The sequence below is a fragment of the Vicugna pacos genome, chromosome 35 (genome assembly GCF_048564905.1).
Source record: "Vicugna pacos chromosome 35, VicPac4, whole genome shotgun sequence".
NCBI lineage: Eukaryota > Metazoa > Chordata > Mammalia > Artiodactyla > Camelidae > Vicugna > Vicugna pacos.
The window spans coordinates 28,147,183-28,171,241 of record NC_133021.1 but is presented as its reverse complement, the minus strand read 5'-3'; the positions used below and the strand labels follow the sequence as shown (position 1 = coordinate 28,171,241).

General features: G+C 47.1%; 1 protein-coding gene and 1 pseudogene across 3 annotated transcripts in view; both read right to left on the bottom strand.

Moving 5' to 3' along the window:
• The window catches only part of CAMK1D (calcium/calmodulin dependent protein kinase ID), a 341,195-nt gene that overhangs the window by 225,831 nt on the left and 91,305 nt on the right, over nt 1-24,059 (bottom strand). The gene's annotated exons all lie outside the window — the stretch shown is intronic.
• Nucleotides 21,999-24,059, bottom strand: part of LOC102526196 (ubiquitin-associated protein 2-like) — a 63,891-nt pseudogene continuing 61,830 nt past the window's right edge.

Here is a 24,059-nt window from a genome sequence, read left to right as displayed (position 1 = left end):
TAGACCTCACTAGTGTCTAAAAGCCCAAGAGATACCCCATCTCATCAGCCAAAGGAACTGGGAAAGGGGAGCCCCGTGCTCAAAGACTGCAAGAGGATGCTGGTTCTTTTTGTTCTCTTTCTTTCCGCATTGCTTCACCCTGAGGTACAACAGAGCTGCACAACCACACAAGTCCCAGGCCACCCACGAGACACGCACATGTGACTACATGACTTGAGACAAGTAACTTCAGTTTTCTTATCTGTTAAAGGGAACTAAAACTCCTACCTCATTGTCGTTGTGGGAATTAAATTAGATACTGTGAGCCCACAAGGCAGCATATGGTAGACGAGAACGGAGTGGACGTTATTTTCTATCATTAAATTTTTGTTTACTCCAGGTGTGGTCCAAGGGGGACCTCAACTGCTATGAAGTTTGCATATTAATAGACAGAGGGCTAAATATAAGCCATCGAGGTGAGTGCAGGGCGACCCTCCGGCTAGTCATCCGCCCTGCGTTACTGCATTCCATTTCCCTCTTGCCTCATGAGCGCAGTCTGGTGAAATAACTAACTGTTGTTAGCATGAGCATTAATGAAACCTTAATGGTCCCACACTGCTCTCCAGATGAAAAGCACTTCCAGGTCCCTTATGTCGCTACCTCATCACAACAACCCAGGGAAGCTCTGATCTCTCCGAGACGCAGTGACAAGGGCCCGCATGGAGAAGGTGTAATTTACAAGGCTCTCAGGGCGAAGCTCAGCCCACCACTGCCGGCGGCTGGACTACAGGGGGAGCTCGTGTGTGATCTGAGCACAGAAGACGGATGTGGACACACAACCACATCCATCACCGGAGTCTTCACTTTAAATAGAGGCTAAGGCATCATTGGTTCATCAAACATCTGTTAAACACTTCTGATGAAGACGTCAAGGTGCCCAACCTCAGGAGGTTCACATCTCCTAACGGGCCTTCCTCTGCGGGCCTGCAGCTCATTATGACTCAGTTAACCAGCAGGTTAGGCTCAGAAGGTCCACGCATTTATGGTAACACAGTGCCCATCTGCAAAGGCTCACATGATTTAATTCGTCCCATCCCGAGAACTCAAAGGTGACATATAATGACTCCTGCAGATAGCATTGAGGAAGGACAGGAAAAAGACCTTGAGCAGGCAGAAAAATTAGAGGCTAGTCAACAAAGCCAGCAAAATGCCCATCCAGGCAGCTGCACCCAGGAACACTTGGCCTGCGTCCCCACCAGAACCTCCTCCTCTGGGGCTGACCCGAGTGGTAAATCCAGACCTCTGATATACATCGTGGGACGGCACTACAATCTCAGCTGTGTTCTTGGAGGACTGTGCTCCTTACTGCTTAGGAAAAGAAAACGCAGTCGGTCCTTGGTGTTGGAGGGAGTCTACATTCTCAAACAACCATGGATGGAAAATATTTGGGAAAAAAAATTCCCAAAAAGCGAAACTTGCATTTGCCACATACCGGCAATTATTTACACAGCATTCACACTGTTTTAGGAGGAACCTAGAGATGATTTAAAGGATGTGCATAGGTTATACGTAAATACTATGCTGTTTTATAGAAGGGACTTAAGCATCCTCAGAATTGGTACCTGTGGGGTCCTGGAACCAATCCCCCACGGACGACTGGAACCGAGGCAAAGTTAAACAAAGCCTGTTCCAGCTGGTCCTTCTGTTCCAGGAATTGTCAACATCAGTCCGGCGGTTTGCTTGTTTTTCCCCTCACGCTCTCTGAACAGACTGAAAATCACCTGCGCCAGGAAACTTTTTTCCCTCGGACTTTAGCAAATGCCCTTATGAGCTTTAGTGAGCTTTTATGAGCACAACCTTTCTCCTGGGCTTAACAAAACACACAGATGTTGTGTCACACCCACTCCCAGGCTCAGAGACATCTAGAAAGCGGCAACTAACTGGGAACAAGGAACACAGCACGATGGTCGCCAGGGAGTCTAAATTCTGGAGGCCAATGGGAAGCCTCACCTATTAAAATGAGACATGCTATATTTAATAACAGCTCCAGTAATGAGCTCTGAATCTCCCAATGGCTGAAAAAAAAAAGTGGGCTTTTGGTGGAGCTGGTTGGTGGTAGAAACTTCAAGGTGATCTGAAACTAGAGGCAGCTTAAGGCAGTGCCTTCCATCTGAATGACAAAGGTAGCTGGCTGCATTCACCCACCCGTGTGCCTCTGATGGCAAAGGTTTGATAAATATTTTGATGAACCGACACTTGTTGGTACTTATGCATGCCCTCCAGCCACACACTAAGGGTTTAGATAGAGTTACAATCCAGTGGGCATTTTATTGGTGCCCGAGTGTACAATCACGCCTGCTTCCTCTAGCGTGTTTCACCCTGCTTCCCACTGCGCTTTCCCGTACACGTATGATTTCATTACACCCTTTCCGACAGCCCAGGGAGGAACCCAGGGTAGGAGCATCATCCCAATTTCACAGATAAACCAACCACACAGAGTTAACTCATGCAGCCTGTCCAGAGCACAGAGCTCCACACCCTCGTGGTTCAGACCTGCTCTTCCGGCTTCTTGCGGACGCTGCTGACTTGGTGAGAAACTAGAGACGGTTCCTTCTTAGGATTTACACGGTGGAGACAAGTCCCTCTGCCCATCCAGGGTTGGGGATCCTTCTGTGTGGCCCCAGGGTTCTCTGTACTGCTGCAGGATGGAATCACCCGAAAAGTTGATTTTTTAAAAACACCAACGTGTGGGCACAACCCAGAGATTCTGATCCAGCTGGACTGAAGTCGGGCTTGGACGTGTCTTGTTTTTTTAAGTTCCCCCAGGAGATTCTAATTTGCAGACACAGATGAAAGCCACTCGCCTGGAGGCCCTACCAGGTCATAAATATCTGGGTTGACTACAGCATTGGAGTGAAAATCCATAAAGGGTGGGAGGGAGGTGTTCAACTCCAAAACCTAGATTCACTGCCACCTACTGCACACTGCCGTTGGGAGATGGGGCAGATACCAATGACGAAAAATTCAAGCCTCTTTGTCGCAAAGCGGGCCATCGACTGCACATTTAAACCACACACACACTGTCACTGCTGAGAGAATGAAAAGTGAAGGTCAAACCATCCTGCTTCAAAATCCAGGTCTTTCGTAAAACCTCACCACCTGATCCTTTCCCTCCCTTGGTCTCCATTTCTCATCAGAGACCAGGGACTGCCTTTAAGGAATGAGAGATCTAGGGTGTACACACTGCTGCTGAATGAAGGCTTCTCCAAGCTTGTCGGCCCTGCCCACCTGCAATCACCTGCATTCATGTTCACTGTCTTCCTGCAGAATGGATGCGCAGGAATTCAGGAAATGTCAAGCTGGGAAATCCATGTCCCCCACCCCGCATCCTGCAGAAGGCACCTCTGTGATTCATTCCGTGATGGCCAAAAGGGAATCACATGTCATTGGTGACTCTAGGGAAGGACTGAATGACTGAGCGGTCTGGAGGCTGCCCTGGCAGCTGGTGGAGAAACCGGGACCACACTCCTCTTGCTCAAGGGTCCCAGCGCTGCTTCACTAGTGTGCAGCCCCCTTAGCAAAAAGACATTCAATTCTCAGCTGTGCTTCTCAATGAAGGAGCACTTTTCTGGATGGATAATAGGAAGGTGAAAAGTGATCTTAAGACAGCATTGGAGATGGCTTCAAAAAGCCCACATGGCTTCCCAAACTATCTTGAATTGAGCAGTGAGGCTCTTTGACTTTAGGTCACCAGGATACTGGGATGCTGAAGGCTGGGGCTGGAGTTTAATTCAGGTTTTCCTTTACCCACAGATGATCTTTGAAAGTCTAAGCGTATTTCCTCCCCATGATAATGAAAGCAGACAACACCACGGAATGTTAGTTTCAGCAATCCCAGCTTCCAAATGGAAATACACTCCCAGCCAGGGGCCCCGGAGGGTGTCTGCAGCAGAACTCGGGCTGCCACTAGCCCAAGTAGGATGCCTTTGTGCCAATTTGAAAGAGCTGCCTTTTCTCTGGGTCCTCCAGTGGCCAGCAGCCTACAGAAATTGAAGCAGCTGCTGGACTTAAATCAACCTCTTGTAGCTCTCACTCCCCTGTCATCCCTGGAAAAGCAACAAGAGAATTTCCCGGTGTTGGTAGGAAATCACTTTCTCGGTGGAAACCAGTTGAGATTCCCTCTTCAGCACAACAGGCTTCATCTTGGTGAGCTGAAGCCTTCGCCCATTTGATGAACTGAAATGAAAGAGAACGGGCGCCTCGCTGTGGCTGGCGGGGGGTGGGGGGAGTCCCCTGTTTCTAAGGACAGAATCCTCAAAGCAACCACGCGGAGCAGGCAGACACCAGCTGAGCTGCCACAGAAAAACTTACTTCCCCTGGACCATGGTTTCTGGGGTTTTCTGAGCCACTTCATTTCCTCCAGTGTCTATCAGCTTGAGGGATGAACCATGCACACTCCCCATAGGAACAAGAATCACAAGGAAATAGGGCTGCGAAAAAAGTCCAGATCACAGCCTTCCTCACTCTAGACAGGAAGGCATATTCCAACAGTGTCTGTATTTTCAATATGTGCAAAAATTCATCCCTGTCTATCCTGAAAAATTCTGTTTCTTTTTAAACAATCTTCTTTTTTTTAAACAAATAATATAAGCAGCATATTTAGAATCACATTATTGAGTCAGCCTGGAATGGTGGAAAGACTTTTTTTTTTTTCCTGTGTTCGCTTGTGGTTTGCTTTTTGTTTTGGGTAAGAGATGAGCTCTATCCTCTTAACACACTGTACAGTGTACAACATGGTTTTGTTAACTCCAGGTACACTGTTGTACAGCAGACCTCTAGGACTTATTCATCACATAACAGAAATGCTTATTTCCATGGAAAAGCAACTCCTCATCTCTCCCTCCTCCAGCCCTCCCGACACACATCATTCCACTCTCTCCTTCCATGAGCCTATTTTAGACACCTCTCTATGTAAGTGGAATCACACCATATTGGGCCTTCCGTGTCTGGCTCATTTTATCTTATGTCATGTCCTCTAAGTTCATCCATGTTGTTGCAAATGGCAGGGTTTGCTTCCTTTTTTAAGGCTGAATCATATTCCACTGTAGGTGTATACCAGATTTTCTTTATCGATTCAGCCATTGATGAACTTCTGGGTTGTTTCCACGTCGTGGTGGTTGTGAACAGTGGCACAGTGGGCATGGGGTGCAAGCAGCTCTGGGAGATCCTGATTTCAATCCTTCTGATTTCCTGAAAGCTTGTAATGAGGTGCTCAGCGCTGTAACAAACAACCCCACTAAATTGTTTCCTCTATTAATTACTGTCGTTTCTTTGAAAAATGTTCCCAAATTTGCCTTTCTAGGGGGTCACTGAAGAACTATTTTTTGCTTGCTTTTATTAATTCTACAGTTACTGAGCTGTGCAAGGAACTCAGGATACAGTGTGACTGGAAGCAGGCAGGGTCCCCACCATACTGGCCAGTGGTACCAAGTGCTGGGTGAGCAGGAGAGAGATGGCCTGGATCCTTCTGTTTACTCCTGTAAATAGTGTAGATAATCTTAAACATCCCAAGCACTGGCTCCTACATGATCTCTTCTGATCCTGGCAGTAGTCCCAGAAAACTAGCTGGACAGGCATAATACACCCATTGCACAAATGAGAAAATAAAGGCTTAGGATGTTCAGTGACTTGCCAGCCCTCACACATTTAGCACGTAGTAGAGGCTGGAATCAACTTAGACTCCCCTTTCTTCTAGTCTCTGACTCTCATACTAAAGAATGAATTCTGGGGTGCCCCTTCTTTGAGGGGGGAAATGGTCAATTCTCATATACATGTGATGTGATTGGGGCTGGAATGGTCTGGGGAGAGGGACGAGGAGGAAGACAGCTGTCTGAAATCACTGGTTCCACCAGAGCAGCCCTTCTCTGCTCCATCGTGTGGGTACGTGGTACACGCCAGAGCTTGCAGGGCTGGCCTGGATGAAGAACAAACAGCAATAAAGCCTCAAAGCACAGAAGAGGCTCGACTCGGCCGTGAGAAGCGTAATTATATTCTTGTGAAACAGACTCTGCCGCTGCCCCACTGGTTCTCACTCTTATTTATTCTTGGTCATGCGGCCGTGCTGAATAAGCACCGAAGGACAGACCCTGCTTTCGAAGAGCACAGCTCCGGCTTCTCTGTGAGCCAAGGAAGTGGCCAGATGGACCACCAGGAAAAGTCCCATCCAGAAAGTAGAGACCAATCTTCCTGACGCTGTAACATTTGGAAGATTTCGCCCACCTTCGAGAAGCTTCTACATCACAGTTTTATTGCCTAATTTAAAATGACAGACCAGACATGACTGGATCTCTGCCTTCCTACTCCACACTGTGCTTGCAGAAGAATGTTCATTTCCCTGGTACCTGGGGAGAAAAGAGGTCCAGGAGCTCTCACCCAATAACAAGTTCAGTCCTTCAAGACCCTTGAGAGTTTACATGTCCTCATGTCCAGAGGGACACCACGTACCTGCGTGCCATCAACCTTGACATTGGCCCCACCATCACGCACCCTCCCCGCTCACATGTCCCATGCTCTTGCTGCTTCTGCAGCCCTCAGGATGTGATGGGGGTAATAACAATCATAAAACATCTCAAAAAGGATCAGCCATCCAGAAAAAAACAAAAGCACACCTCAGACTAAGGAACAAGATGGTGATGACCGTTCTGCCTCCTTTGGAAGCAGGGAGAGGTGAAGCCCGTGCTCAGGCATGCTGCTCCGTTGCCATCAACCACTGAAAGTCCCCAACCAGTGAGGCTTCTGCCCTGCCTCCGAGAAAGATGTGGGCCCACACCTCCTGTAACTAAGCAGGACCCTACAGTGGCAGGGGGTGGGAGGGTGCTTCCTGGGACAGACCCCTCCCCCATAACCTCTGCTGTCCCCTCTCTGAAGGACCCAGATAATGGCAGCTAAGGCAGATTTCCTGAGTTTTTCAGATGCTGAAAACCACCACCACATACAAGAAATTAACTACTTGATGATCATGAGCACGTGGCCCCCAGACCTTCTGGTGCCTGAGGACTGAGCACCATCAACCAATCAGAACTATGCACAGCTGATCACAGACCCCGGGACGCCCCTCCCTCGGCTGAATCCCTTTGGGGAGTTGGTGGGGGGCATGGCCACGAGCCACCTGTTCTCTCCTTGCTTGGCCCTGCAGTAAGCCTTTCTCTGTTCCAAACGCTGACGTTTTGGTATTTTTTTGGCCTCACTGTGCATTGGGCACATGAACTTGCATTCAGTAATGCTCAGGAGAGGAGCAGAAGGGACGCGCATACAGGGCAGGGTCAGGTAACCCAAGGCTGTGCCTCCAGAACTCGGGGAGAACCTGGGAGGGAAGAGGAGAGGACGAAGTGGCTGGCAGGGTCTTCGATGGGTCACGTTCCCAGAGGCTCGCAAACCCAGCCGCTCCAGGTCTGGTTAACATTCTCCAGCTAAAGCAGGACAGCCAGATACCTACAGGGCCCTCCTTCTGTATCAGAGCCAGCCAGATGCCCTCACACAGGAAGTTCACGTCTTCTTGAGAAACACCAACTGTCCCAAGGCCGGTGTTCTGCCTGCTTACTGTTCTGAACTTGGACTTTTCAACCCCATGCCTTTAACAGCACAGCAAAACGAGAGAAATATTCTAGTATGACCTTCCATCCTCCAGACCACCCTGCAGGAGCCGCAGACCTAACTCTGAAAGCCTGGCCCCAAAACAGAGAAAAGAAAACTGTTCTGTTAGGAAACACAAAACAAAAATATCAGAATAAGTCATTATGTCAGTCAGTCCGCCAGCAAATGCATTTATTCATCAGGGTGCAGCCAGCCCAGCTCAGTTGGGCCTTACATGAATTTTCTGTCTCGCGATAAAATCTTGTTCTGTTCCCAAGTGTCCCCCACTTCTCCCCATCACCTGCTCCTGCCAATACCCCTTCTCTCCTTCTCTCCCCATCCTCCCCTCCCTGGTTAAAAGCATGCCAGGCCTCCAGATGGCTGTGACACACACCGCCCAGAGGGTACTAGCCTGGAACCTGGCTCTCAGGAGTTGTTTTTGGTTCACGCATCTCATTGAACGTATTTAAATACATTATATGCAGCCACCTGGCTGCACAGGCCGGAGACACAATCGCTCCTCCCTCTAGCCCAGCCGCGCGCACTCACACACACACACATGCAAACATACATATACACATACACATATGTGTACATGTCCACATGCATACATCCACATACACATGCACACACATACACATACACTCATGCAGACATAACACACATACACATATATACACATGCACCCACATATGTGCATATTTGCACACACACAAACACACACACACACTCAGGGCAGAGCGGAGGAAGCCTGCGCCACAGTACAGACTGGAATACATCCACTCTCGCAGCAAAGACGGGCTCCAAGGAGAAAGGACTCAGGCACACACAGGTCTCCAAGCACCAGCTAGGCCTTGGTCCAAGGCCCTCCTCCGTCCCAGTGCCCTTCAAATCTCCCCTCCTCCATCCCTGCTCCCAGTGCCGGGGTCAGAATGCCCAGTTCCATGGAACCTGAGTTGCCATCTTGGGAGCAAAGCCAAGTCCTTGGCTCAGGAGAACATGTCTCAGGGTCCACCACTGGGATCACAGCCTGCTCTGTGCTTCCCGATGGGGCCTTGGGTGGGTTACTGTTCGTCTCCGTTCCCACTGCCTGCTCTGTAAAATGCTGGTAAAGACCTGTGCCGGTATTAAGAGGACAGAATGTGATCCTCATGTGACACTTAGGACAGGACCTGCCCAATAAGGGTGGTGAACCAGACACTAGCCTGCCTGCACCCATTTCTCATATGGGCAAACTGAGACCAGATCCCTGCTGTTGTTGCAGCAAAGTATGTTACAGCTCAGTGTTATAGCTCAGTGTTATAACTCAGTTGTGACAGCAACCTGGATCCAGGCGAGAGACCAAGCAGCACTCGGAGGGGTGGAGAACTCAGGTTTATTACGCTGGCAGGCCGGGAGGAGTTAACACTCCAAGCTCTGGACCCCGTCTGTAGGTTTACACAGGCTTTTATAGGCTACCAGTCTAGATTTTGCAACATTTTGTAACATCACATGTAAATAAGTTATAACAAAGGTGACTAATTAGGAACAAGCTTTGTAGAAATGCACCAATCAGGAGTTAGCTCAAGGAACCAACAGAATCTTAGGAATAAGTTCTGCTTTCCTAGAAGTAAGCCATTTCATAGTTTAAAAAGTGAGATAATGCCGCAGGGCCAGGGAACCGAATGGTGCCGGCAGGAGGGTAGTGGCCCTGCCTAGGGGTCCTGCCGTCTTTTTCAAAGGGCTTCCCATCTCACTGCCAATGTTCCTTCCAGCTTTCCTAACGTACTGCTGTCTGATTCTCCACCTGCTGCAGTGCCGCCCCGCCGTGGAGTCTCCTGACATCAGACTAGCCTTTCTCATACCCATCTCACTCACCCGTGTCAGGAAATCTTCCTGAAACCCTGTGTCCATCATGGCATTACTCTGTCCCAGAGTCTGCACCACACTTTGCTACCTTACAGTCCACGCTCCCCCTATGGGCTGGTCTTCCCAGCAGCCTGCTTATTACTCCACACCCACTCCTCCCTCAAAGCCTGGACCGGTTCCAGGGGCTCCCTTTCCCTTCCCTCCTCCAGGGGCCTGAATTCTATTCCGGTTCACAGTTGGTCCAGCCTCCCCTGAGACCTCCGCTCAGTGGGCTCCCCCCCCCACCCCCGGTGCCTGTCCTGTTGGCACGGCTCACCTCAGCGATATTGCACCTGGCCCACCAGCATCACAGCACTTCGGAGGATAGACGCTTAGGTTCCTCAGGGTCAGCGCGACTAACACTGGGTTGGATCGTTCTTTGTCATGAGGGCTCCCCTGTGTGTTGCAGGGTGTTTAGCATCCCTACCCACCAGACACCAGTAGGGGCCCGCACAACCTCCAAATGTCCCCTGGGGGGCAAAATCACCCCCAATGGAGAATCACCTGGATATACTACCTCTTTAATTAACCCATTAGCTCCTAGAGACCAGGCCACTATTGTTTTTTACTTTTTTAACTTTAATTTTTTTAATTGAAGTATGGTCAATTTAAATGTTGCGTCAATTTCTACAGCATAAGGCCCATGTTATTTTATTTTTTATTTCCTCCCAGCACCTAGCACAGGGCTGTGCACACAACAGATACTTGCACGGAAATGCTTGCCAGAATGAGTACGGGACTCATTGGGGAACAGCACTTAGCACCGGGCAATGCATGTGCCCAGGTAAACCAAGACTTGAGCATCCGTAAGGTCCCCCCATGCCCCTTACTATGTTATAAACAAGAACCAGATTTTCTGACTCGCTCTGCCCCTTAGTAAATTTTAGCCAGCAGATAATGCTTTGAATACAGTAGCGCCCAACAAAAGATTGAAGAATTAATATATTTGACCCCAGGGCACCGTTTGTAGAAAAAAATTAGTGTGGCTATCATGTTTCCAAATCCCCTGTGTTTCCTTCATCACTGTGTGAGCAGCATGGCTTTGAGCTGAGAAACCGTGTAGGGTAGAGAGAGGTGTTTGGGCTCCGGGCTCAGGTAAGCATGGGTGTGGGTGCCAGATACGCCAGTGATTAGCCCAGATGGCTTTGATGAGGGGCCTCTGGGACCTTCAGTTTCATCATCTGTGAAGGGAGAAATAAAATGCCAGCCACCAAAAGGTTACTGTGAGGCTTCACCGAGGGGATCTATGACAAAGTATTTCCATACCAGCCATTTAATAACAGGAGAATTTCCTCCTGTTTGGACTAGCTCGAGAATTCACCCATGATATTTCTCATCAACAAAATGTGAGGTGAACTTGACTGATGCTTTACCAAGAATCCATAGGTTGGTGTCTGTGAAAAGAAAGAATGACTAGAGGCCAGAATGGCAGAATGTCCCCAGCCACTGCTGGTAGACAATCTCTCTAAATGTGTCCAAAGTCACCAGGGGAAGGGGTGGTGCCAGGTCTCAAAGCCTGGTCTTTTCCTGCTACACAGACTCACCTTGGAGATACTGCAGGTTAGTTTCCAGCCCCTGAACTCAACTGAATACCGCAATAAAGAGAGTCACAACAACGTTTTTGGTTTCCCAGTGCATATAAAAGTTATGTTTACACTCTAGTCTATTAAGAGTGCAGTAGCATTATGTCTAAATAAACAATGCGCATACCATAACTAAAAATACTTTCTTGTTAAAAAATGCTAACCATCACCTTCAAGGAGTCATAATCTTTTTGCAATAGTGACATCAAAGATTACTGATCACAGATCACCATTTCAAAGATGCTAATAATGGGAAGGTCAGAAATCTGGCGAGAATTCCCACAATGTGACACAGAGACATAAAGTCAGCAAACATTGTTGGAAAACGGTGCCAACAGACTTGCTCGACGCGGGGTTGCCAGAAACCTTCAGTTTGTAAAAAAAAAACAAAAAAAAAAAACACTATCTGCAGAGTACCATAAAGCAAAGTGCGTTCGGGCAAGGTCTGCCTGTACATCCCACTTGGTCTCAGTCACTGGGAAGGCAGGTCACAGCAATGGCAGTGACAGCAAAGGCTCCTCCAGTCCCACTGGAGAAAGGCTTCCATGCTGGTTGCCTGTCCCCATCAGAGAAGATGCTGGGTGATGCTGGGCCTCATCTACCTCTGTGCTCAGTGAGGTCTAGAAGCAGGTGAGCACACCTGGACAGGTGCACAAGGGAATGATTCTGCTCCAGAAGAGAAAGGAAGAAGGTACGTGACTTTCTTTCCCTTGCCCTCCTCCCTGTCCTCCATCCTCCACGCAGCCAAAACCACATCCTCTCTGGGCATCCTGGCTTTGCCATGGTCTTACTAAATGACCCGTGGAAGGTTCTTCTTCCTGTAATTCCTTCTCCTCAAACAGACCCTGGGCAGCGCCAGTCTGTCCCGGTGCACCTGGGAGGGGTTCTGGAACGGTACACCAGCCTTGGCAGAGGCACCCTGTTATGTTATGTAACAGGGCTGTTAACGCCCATTGGTGCCCCGTGAGAGCTCCTCAAAGTCTGACTGCTCCAGGGCAGAGAACCGGCCCGTGATGCTACGTTCTGCTTTCCCTGGTCTGCTCTAAAGCCCCACCTCTCTCAAGCCCATTTGTTGAAGAAAACAGAAGGGAAAAATAGCCCCTGTTTGTGTTGTCCCAACCAAATCCTAGCATAAAACCCCACGTGTGCCACCCCCCAGACAGAGTCCCCTGGGGAGAGACTCAGATTTGGGGGGAGAATCAATCCCGATGCCTCAGGGCCAACACCATGAACATGTTTGTTTCTGCTCTCGCCTCTTGACATGTCTTTTTTCCATTTTCTTTTTTTTTCAGAAGCCACTGGAGGGGAAGAAAATCATGAAATATGCATGCAGATATGGATTGTGGGCAGCAAGGATAAAGGAGACCGGTTCTTATCAGAATGAGAAAAGAGGTGGAGGCTGCTGGCCGGGAAACCAGACCCAGAATCATCCAGCCCAGCCGCAGCTTAGCCAAGGTTATCAGTCACCCTAAACGACCTGCTCAGTTCAGCTCTAAGTACTGAGGTAAATTAAAAAAAAAAAAAGGACAATATATGGAAGAACTGCTGGGGAAGTTTTTATTTACCCCATCTCCTTTCTATCCTTGTATCCACACCCACTGAATCGACCAATAATATAAATGATAATAAAAGCACCAAGTTTGATATGGATGCCAAAAAAAAAAAAAAAAAGGAACTTGTAGAAGCCAAGAAAGGAGACTTCAGGTATGACCCAAGGCAAGTCTTTGGCAATCAATGACTTCATTTATCCACTGCTGAAACTGTGCATGGATATCTGCTACCTAAATGCTAGTGCGAAAATTGACAGAAATCCTTCACTTAGATGACATGCCACAAAAGACAAAGGTTCCCCACCCAAAGCAAGGCAGGACCATTACTGTTTCTCTTTGCTCCTCGTTCATCGCTGGATCACAAAGGACTGAACTCATCCCAGCACGCTCAGATGTAAGGAAGTAGGGTGTCCAACAGCAGCAATGACCTGGTGCTTTCCTGGGGCTCCAAGACTGGCTTAGAGCCTTAATTGGGTCGTTTCCCATCTCCTCTCCACCTCAGAGATCATCTCCCTCGACGCTCCTCACCACCCAGCTCCAGTCCGGAAGCCAGAGTCTCTTCGTGGTTTCATCCCACTCACCAAACACCTGCCTTCCAGCCTCTAATGACCTCAATGATGGGAATGAACTCAATGCTTCCTTTGAGTTTGCGGTCCCTTTCTTCACAAGCCAGGTTTTCTTTGAGTTGGAAACTGGGCACATCAGGGGATACGCAGTTTTGCTATACGTTAGTCAAGGAGTTCCTGGATACACTCTGTTACCAGAACCTCCCTACCAGCCTAAGGCCTCCCCCACTGGATAACCCCAGTCGAGGCTGGTCTCAGATGCTCACTCGAGAGCTCCTTCCTTGTGGCTCAGGCTGCAGTCCTGGACCCTGCAGCCCTCTGCTTCCCAAGCATCGCACGTCTCCATCACCCTGACATCGGCCCCAGTCTGCTCGTGCCTGTTTTCTCTCCTTCTGCCCACCCTTCCCCATCCCACTCAGAGAAATATACTCCTGAGCAGCCTTCGTCTCTTGTCTCAGCCTAGTACCTTCCAGACTAACCATCCAATTTGTCGTTTCTTGCCACTCCCTAGCCTTAAGTTTTGTCAATTTTCATAACCCAGGCTTTGGCGAAATTATCATGTCCCTTTCAACGCCAGTCATTTCTAGTACAGATAGAAAGTTGAAGGTAATTTCTTAGAGTTAGAAAAATAGCATTTGCTAAGTTTAAGCAAACAGCGTTTATACTTCTGGTCTTGATAAACAAGTACATTCTAATTCTTAAAGCTAATAGAATTTAAGTCCATACGAACCACAAAAAAAAAAAAACTACAATTGTTTGCAAATGCTATGAATGGATTGTTTCCACCGTATTCACAGCTGAAGTCTGTTGCCATTAGCTAGTATCTCCTTCTCTGGGGAGAAAGTTCCTGAATTCAAGCCCTCAGAACAGAGACTCCATTTCCCATCCCCTCTTGGCCTCTCAGCTCTGGCCAGTTCACATGTACCTTTGGCCCCATTTTCTGTCTCTTCCTTCATTCTGCTGCCTGGGACATGGATCCCCCCTTTCTGGAGCATGAACTCAAGGCCACACCAGGCAGAGCAACAAACTGGAAGCAGCTTGGGTCCCTGACACCATGAACTCACACCAGGGCTTGTACAAGAGAGAAACAGCCTCTATCTTGTTTCACTCACAGCTGTCTGTCATTTTCTATGCCTTGCAGCCAACCTTAATCTTAACCGATACAGTCATTAAAGAGTCTGAAGTTTTAAACCTGGACATGAACTTCATAAAGACATTAACAACCAAGTTAATTTACTAAGACACCTGTCCCACATCCTTTAGCAGACAAAGGAACACCAAAGCAAACACAGATGTTTAAAAGAAAATTTAAGAAGAAAGAGGCTTTTCCTACAGGGAATATCTTTCTCCAATTTTAAAAATCTTTCATTAAATCCTTGACAGATGACAATAAATCATCTCGTACATTCTTTCTGTGTTCCTCTAGTGTAACATATTGGGAGTGTTTCCATCCCTTCAAAATTGCCTAAATATTTATTCCTTAACTTTCCAAAGGACATAAAATCTTAAGTGAGTCAGACACCCAAATGAACCATTCTGACATCCTGCATCTCTTGGGAGAGCTAAATATTTGCTCCCTTAACTGGAAAAAAAAAAAGTCTTATATTTTAGAAACAGACCATTTTTTTTTTCAAAAAAAAGTGGAAAGAACTGACCCACTAAAGCCTTGGGTACATGGAAAAGGTGTATCATTGTTTGAAGTAATTGTAAACATTCCTTGGTAACCTTTGGTTCATTCTAAACAGTCACAAAATTCATGTCTCATTGTGTCGTTCGTTACTATAAAGTCATGTGTACGTATGACAGTTAGAAGAAACCATTATTTGTCTGCATCTGGGGATGTTTTAGGCAGTAAAAAAAGTTGAAGGCATTTTCCTTTCTCATAAACAGCATCGACTTTCACTGGGGCAACAAATTTTGTTGTGAGAAATTCACAAGAGTGAAAAAAAGATGTGCTTGCTTTGGAAGGAACCAGAATCTAAGTTTTCAGCTCAGAAGTTCACAGTTTACTTTCTTTTTTTCCGCATTGCAGGATTTTGACAGTGATTTTTTAATCCTAAAAGAGATTTTCACCTGAAACAGAAATTCCATTTCCAAGACACTCTAAGCCCAATGACTTCTTGTGTATGTTTAGAATCAGTTTTTTTTTCCACTAGATCTCAAACTCAAAACAGTGAGATAGCTCTTAATCAACCAGACCAATGAAGATGAAAAGTGACAACAAAATCTGAGGCCACAGCAAGTACAAAAGTGAATTCAGTGACTGGGACATTGTGCTCTATACCAGAAACTGACACATTGTAACTGACTATACTTCAATTTGGAAAAAAAAAAGTGAATGGAAAAATAGCAGGCTTTGGGACACACCTGGCTGGAATGATAAGGGTTGGGGGAGAGGTGCCAGGGAAGCAGGTGTGCCCTCCTATGTATAACTTTCCAATATAGTATGTGTGTGCGTGTATATAAAACTAACGTTAAAAATTAGCATGCATGTCCCAACCACACACCAGCTGAGAAGGAAAAATGGTTTGGGATTTGTAGCTACACATGATTATATCTAAAATAGATAAACAACAAGGTCCTACTGCAGAGCACAGGGAACTATATTCAGTACCTTGTAATAACCTATAATGGAAAAGAATGTGAAAAGAATAGATATATATGTACAAATGAATCACTATGCTGTACACCAGAAACTAACACAACATTGTAATCAATTATACTTCAATTAAAAAAAAAAAACCACATGCCAAAAATATTTAGAGCGCAGCTAGCCCACGGTTCAACCTTTCCCAGAGATAATCCACCCTAGATAATCTGGTTCTATAACTGAATTTAAGCTTCTTCTAGTCTTTACCTTCATCAGATGTACTGTACTATAAATGGCTGAGATTTTCCTTGTCGGCACTGACATGACACCTGCCAGTCCTGAAACACTCCAACTTGCTAAGCATCTGGCAGGAGCGGTATTTCCCCCGACAATCACTGTGGTGAAAAGATCTTCGTTACATTAACCCAGGTCTCATGTCCAGAGACAAATCTCCTATAACCTTCCTTCAGTTACTCTCACACGGTATTTTCCCTCTCCGTCCTCAAACTGCAATGCCTGTTTTTAAAACAACATGCATTTTCCATGCATCCTTCTAAAGTTTGGGAGAGGGGAGGGGCTTCCACCAGAAAAGTGTATCCTCACTGTGGCAACTAATCCTCCATCCACTTGACCGCATTCCACAGAACACAAGTAACTTAAAACAGATATACAAACAGGTTGATGTCACAGACACTATTCTTGGCTAAAAGACATCATCTTTTCTACATGAGATATTGCATGTACTTACGAATTCCTCATCTATTTATGCTGGGGGTGGTGTTTTTAATTTTCTTCTGAATTCATTCTCTGAGAGTGTGATTTCTCTACTACCAAAGAAACATAATGAACACCATTTATAAAAATGTATTTCCAATGGAAAGCCCAGTCTCACTGAGCAGAGGACAACTGGGATTGGGTCTAAGCAGTCAGATGCTTAAAAACAAAGATGTGATGCTCTCTGACTTCAGGCTATGCTACAAGGCTACAGTAATCAAAACAGTACAGCACTGGCACAAAAACAGACACATAAATCAATGGAGCAGAATAGAGAGCCCAGAAATAAACCCACACACTCAAGGTCAATTAATCTATGATAAAGGAGGCAAGAATATACAATGGAGAAAAGACAGTCTCTTCAATAAGTGGTGCAGGGGAAACTGGACAGCTACCTGGAAAAGAATAAAATGAGAACATTCTCTAACACCATATCCAAAAATAAACTCAAAGCAGATTAAAGACTTAAACATTAAGACTGGATACTATAAAACTGCTAGAGGGAAACGCAGGCACAACATTCTTTGACATAAATCACAGCAATACTCTTTTTGATTCGTCTCCTAAAGCAAAGGAAACAAAAGCAAAAATAAACAAATGGGGTCTAATTAAATTTAAAAGCTTTTGCACAGCAAAAGAAACCACTGACCAAACAAAAAGCTTACTGAATGGGAGAAGTTATGAACAAAAAATACGACCAACAAGGGGTAAAGAGCCAACATATATAAACAGCTCATACAACTGATAGCAAAAAACCAAACAACCTGATGAAAAAATGGGCAGAAGAACCGAATGGACATTTTCCCAAAGAGGACATGCAGGTGGCCAATAGGTACATGAAAAGATACTCGACATTGCTAATTACCAGGGAAATGCAAATCAAAACCACCGTGAGCTATCACCTCACACCTGTCAGAATGGCCATCAACAAAAAGAACACTAACAAGTACTGGCAAGGACGTGGAGGAATGGGAACCTTTGTACACGGCTGGTGAGAATGCAAACTGGTGTAGCCACTGTGGAAAACAGAATGGAGGTTTCTCAAAACACTAAAAATAGACCTACCACATGACCCCGTAATTCCATTTGTGGGTGTATCACCCAAAAAAACAAAAACACTAATTCAAAAAAATACATGCACCCCAATGTTCATAGCAGAATTACTTACAATTGCCAAGATATGAAAGCAACCTAAATATCCATCAACAGATGAATGGACAAAGATAGACAGATAGATAGATCACATCATGGAATACTACTCAGCCAAAAGAAGAGTGAAATGTTGCCATCTGCAGCAACCTGGATGGACTTGGAGAGCATTATGCTAAATGAAATAAGTCAGACAGACAAACACTAGCTCATAATACTTATACACAGAATCTAAAAAATACAACAAACTAGTGAATAAAACAAAAAAGAAGCAGACTCACAGATACAGAGAACAAAGTAGTGGTTACCGGTGGGGAGAGGGAAAGAGGCAGGAGCAACGTAGGAGTAGGGAGAAAACAGGTTATTACGGGAGTGCACTGTGCATGTGAAAATTTTGAAAATTGTAAAGCGCTATAGAATTTAAAGAATCTTTCATTCAATTAAAAGAGAAGATGTGAAATTCTTCCCAAACCCAGCCTCACTGGCCCAAGGATGAAAATCAAAACCACCCAATGATGCTGTTGAGCCCACACATTTACTTCCCTCCACCTGGACCCCCAGGCAAATTTTGTTGTCTCGGGTAAGTGCTCAACATTCTTGCCAAAGGTTCCAGTAAAATCAAGATTTTTCTCCAACATTCCAAAGATCTGTCTTGTCACTTTTTATAGGTACCCATTGGAGACTCAATACATCAGACCGTGAAATGCTATGAAAAGCTCATTGGACCGGGTCAAGCTTGAGCCACTGAGGTGCCTCCCCAGAACTGCCCAGCAGGAAAAGCCTCTGGTACATGCTGAATTAAGTCCCCTCCAAATTTATCTGTCGACGTCCTTAACCCTAGTACCTCAGAATGTGACCTTATTTGGAGTTAGGTCTTTAGAGATAATCAAGTTTACGTGAGGCCATCAGAGTGGGCCCTAATTCAACATGACAAGTGTCCTTATAAAAAGGGGAAATTCGGACAAAGAGACATGTAGAGGTGAGATGGTGAGAAGAGACACAGGGAGAAGATGGCCGTCCACAAGCCGAGGAGAGGGCCTGGAACAGACACTTCCCTCACTGCCCCCAGGACGAACCCACCTGGCCGGCACTTTGATCTGGGACTTCTAGCCTCCAGAATGTTGACACTGTACAAGACTGTTAGTCAAGCCACCAGTTTACTGGTACTTTGTTATGGCAACTATACACCAGCCAACGAATACACCTTCTGTTCTACAAGGAGCTTATTCTCTGTATCGAAACTACCACTTAGCAATGGGAATGTCAAGCCAAGTGGGATGGGTAAACCACTGCAGCCAGCAGGGGTGCCACAAATTCCCCTTTCCCTCCCCACCTTCTGAGGATGAGCTTTAAGCTCGTTGGGGGAGTGGGTGCGAGCAATGAAGGCTTGCAAGGCCCCCTTCTGCTCAGCCAGGTTACGAAAGCAAACTGAGATGAATTAAGATCTACAATGAGATGAATTAAGATCACAGTCATTTCAATCTAAAATAAAATGACACAGCTGAACTTATTTACAAACCAGAAATAGATACAGAAAGCAAATTTACGATCACCAAAGGGGAGAAGGGCGGGGAGGAAAGACATATTATGAATTTGGGACTAACAGATACACACTACTATACATAAAACAGATGAACAACAAGACCTATGGTATACTGCGGGGAACTATAGACAAAATCTTGTAATAACCTATAATGGAAAAGAATCTGAAAAAGAATATATATATACGCATATAACTGAATCACTATGCTGTACACCTGAAACTAACACAACATTGTAAATCAACTATACATCAATTAAAAAAAAAAATCACAGTCATTTCCAGGAGAATGTCACTGACAGCAGCGAGGACCGGGGCTCGGGGGATGCCATGGAGAGTTGCAGGAGGACCACTGGATTGAGGGTCTAGGCCAGTTCAGTGAGCTCCTGGCCCTGGCTTTGCCATCAACCAGTTATGTGACCAGAAACGAGGACACCGTAGTCTTCTCACCAGTGAATAAGGTCGTGAGGGTACCCAGCCTACCCCAGCTCAGGTGCCTCTTATCCGTGGTCCATGAATCTATTTCAGGCAGTCGGGGACCTCCTGAAATTGTCTGCACAATTGCAGGTGTGTGTGCAGACATGTCTTTTTCTTATGAGAGGTTGTACAGCTGGCATCAGCTATTTGAGGCAATGTGACAAGATTTAAGAACATGCACGGGAGGGTCTTGCAAGGTTCCTTCTTGCCCTAACACCTCGTAGGGCAAGTAGGCTATGAGTGTCTGCCACATCTTCATGGGGCCACGCTACAACCCCAAAGGTAGCTACCCACCTCCAGACATCAGCCCAGGCTCTTCAACCTTCACATAAATCACCTGCATCTAGGAGACACCAGCAACCTGTTTTGGGGACAGCCTAAGGGGCAAACTGGAGACTGTAAAGGGCTGTTTATAGAGACTGTCTATGAGGGTCAGCGAACATGTCACGATGCCCCGTTAAGTTATTGACAAGAGTATATAAGCGAGTGTTCAAGGGTTTCATCCATCAATAAAACCACATTGCACCTGCCAGAGCTGGCCACCAGGGAAGCACAGAAGTGGAGCTAGAGATGCTGGGAGTGTGGGCACAGCCAGAAACTGGCAGGGGTGGGGCCGTAAAACCAGCCCAGAAGACGAACCATCTGGGGTCAAGTGCAGCTACAGGAGTAGCCAGGCCCAGTATCCAGCTCAGAGAGCTCCAAGCTCTGCCTCTGCCAGGCCATTCACACGTGCCAGCTGCACAGCCTGGGAGGCCCCACGACTTCCTTTATGGGAAGGGTCTCCCTCCTGACCTCAGGGCCCTTGCACAAAGGGCTATGGTTGTGAATGACAGCGGCTATGTGTACATTTTCCTTCCTCCAGCTCCCCAGTGAAGAGAAGCCAGCGCGATGGTAGTTCTAGGCTTTTTCCATCCTCCCACCTCAGAGAACAGCTCCAGAGCCGGGGACCTGCAGGCATGAAAGCTACAGTGAAGCTGTCCAGAATCATCCTTCTCAAAGAGGTCACATCAAAAAAAATTAAGCCTCCAGCTAGAAATGTATTAAACAGAAGATAGTGGTGAACCATCGCTGCAGGGTTTTGAATGATTTTTTTTAACAATTAACAATGAGTGGGTGTTCTCTCTGTGCCAGGCTTGGTGCGAAATGCTGGGTATCATCTCAGTGAATCTGCTCACTGTGTTACAAGCAGACCCTCCTAGTCTCACGGCTGGGAAGTGGCAGAGAGGGATTGAGTCAGCATGCCCCCACCCCCACCCTGGGAACTCAGAGCTCCGCTGCGACTCAGCCTCCGGTGACGGGCTTTGGGGGTCCGTTCTGATCAGGTTTTCTTCTCCTAGGCACAGGAAGAATATATACATCCCCTTATCTCTGCATCCCCTTCAAAAGTAAATTTAAAGTAACCTTTCCCAAGAGGCTATAGGACTTTAAACTTGAAAAAAAATTCATCAAATAAATAAAAGTGCTCCTGACAAAAGCAGCATCATCTGGTTTCACTTCTTAGTTTGGTGATGACTTTGTCCAGCCTGATGAGCTCAGTTACCTGCCATCAGTTGCACAGCAGAGCAGCACGGCCCCGACACGCCGAGACATTTTCTATCAAAGCCTGAGATTCCGTCTTCAGACACCTGACACTGTCCTAGTCCTTTCAGGCTGTTATGACAGGACATTGTTGTTATGATTTGGTGTCTGGTGAGAACCCACTTCCTGGTTCCTGCGTCCTCACGTGGTGGAAGGGGCAGGGGCTCCTTATAAGGGCACTGATCCTATCGTGGGGGCGCCCCCCCCATGACCTCACCTCCTCCCCAAGGCCCCATCTCCTAACACCATCACATTGGGAGTTAGGTTTCAACTATGGATTTCAGTCAGGAGTACACACAAACTGGGATGTCCAGTGACCCACAGTGACAACCAAATGTGCACAGGGCAGGATGATTCTCTGGAAGGCACAGAAATGAGCCATGGAAACACGCCTTGCCTTCTTCCCCCTCCATCACTTCCATGGCTCCCAATTAAGCCAGGGTGGGCCCCCAAGTGCCCCTTCCACACCACAGAAACCTAACAGCGACGGCAACAGAAGAATCTAGCAAGTCTGGGTGTCACAGCACCGTGCCAGCAGCTGGCTCTGATGACAGTTCCCAGGGCCGTATTGCTGTTTCACAACACTTATCACACTCTAATTAATTTCAAAACAATGTCTCTCGAGTCCTTTGCCTCCGTGTACTAGGCAGGGAGGGGACAAGTCTCGAGTGGTTTCTGGGGCCCAATTAAGGCTTAGCAGCAGAGGCGAGGGCTGTGGCCGGCAGAGAGCACTGCTCCCAGGCAGGCGCCGTTGGAGGTGGTACCCAGAAAAATCTGGAGACTCTCCAGGGTGGCGGTGGCCTCCTTGCTCCTCTGCCCTGGTTGGGTGTCACCCACACCTTTAGTGCTGGGCTCGCACACACAGCTGTCCCCTGCTATCTCGAGCAGGGGGACATCACTTCCAGTAACACATGCCCCTGGTGCTGACGGCTGGAATGCAGCCCCCGACACGGGGGAGCTCTCGGCAGTGTGGGGCGCTCCGCGGAGCTGGCCCTGGCCTGCAAAGAGCTGCCGATGTAGACGGTCAACCTGAGGTCAAGGAAGGTGGCAGTTCCAGGTGAAAGCTCAGAAAAGAGGGTGCAGACTGAAGGGAGGGTAGAAAGAGCATGAGCAGTCACACACTACCGTCACCACCGAGAAAGGGAGGTGTGGGAAATCACTCGGCGCGCTCACGTCATGGGGACGGCTTCTGTTAAAAAATCTACCCCGGCATCTGCATCACGTGGAGTCACTGCTGACCGCTGCGGTCGGAGAAGTCGAGCCGACCCTTCATTTGGGGGTTGGTAGGTGACTCTGATGATAGTCGTTTGCTCCTTGCATCCTCGTCCAGGGCATATGGAAGAACTGCCATCACATCAAGGATCTGGGCACCTGCCTCTGTGATATCCAGGAGCTTGGGAGGCCTCCATCCTCAGAAAAAAATTCTGCATCTTTTAAATGGTTAACATTGGAAACGTGACCTCGGACTTGCAACTCTATGAAGCATCAGCATCGCACTAAGTTCTCAGTCCCTTCCATCTTAGAGGGAATGAGCTAGTGAGAACTGGCGAGGATGACATCTGTGAAGGGAGAGGGGCTTGGGGAAGATTTCCTGACCCTAAGAGAGGGTGTCTCCAGGCTTGGGTTCATCAGTAGAAGTCTCCCTGTTGAGGCTCTGAAATGCCCAGGTTGTTAAAACTGGAATGGAGGGGCCATGAACCCATAACTTTGCTTACGATCGAGTAAGTATCTATGAAGAGATATTTTTACACTTTTCATTTCAGACAACACTGACATTTGCTGAATCCTGCTGGGTCTGCGCAGGACACAGCATTTTGCTATCAGGATAAAAGGGGAAAATCTCAGTTCTACTGACCCTGCAGGGCTCTTCTGAGCCTGGTACCACTTTCTGACCAGGGGAATCCCCAGTAGGACCTATCAGAAATGGTTCCCATTACCAGTGCCTTTCTTCTGGGATTCGTGTCATTACAGTGGTGAGCTGAGGCTTGCTGTGGGCACTGAACGATGAGAAAGAGACTCAAATATTGACTCAGGGTCAATCCAACAAAATCCAACCCAAATAAACAAAAAAAGGTACAAATCCACCAAAGCTCTCTCTGCCACAGGGCAACCACCAGATCCACGTGTCAGTGAAATAAGCCATCAAATTATTAACCTTGTGAATTGATCAGTAAGGTCACTCAATGTTAGGCAGGAGAGGCTGGCAGTAAAGGGGTGGGGCGTTCATCTGAATCCATGTGGAAATCAAATTTTTCGATATAAAAGCAGGAACTTGTTCATTAAAGGGACCTGGTGAAAAATTCTATTTTCATGTGAAAAAATTAGCTCCTATATTTTCCTTTTGCACAGGTTTAAATTTTCATGCACCGGATTTTCCAAAAGCAGGGCCCCTGCGGCTATAAGTCTCTGACCCACTGGCTGTTACACAAAGACTAAACAGTGAGACCCCAGGCTCCACTGCTCTGCTCACTCACTGCCTTCTTGGGAAATCCTGAAACGGAGAAGGGGGCACTTGGGGTGGGCCACACAGTCTGATTGTACTTGGCAGATGGTGGTATTAGTCAGCATTCTACAGAGAAACAGAAGCAAAAGAACCACAGAACCAGAATCATTAAAGAGATTTATTATAAGGTATCGGTGCCCACAATTATGGAGGCAGGCAAGTCCCAAGATCTGCAGGGTGAGTCAGCAAGATGGACTCCCTGGAGAGCCAATGGGGAAGTTCCAGCTGAAGGCCAGCAGACTCGAGACCCA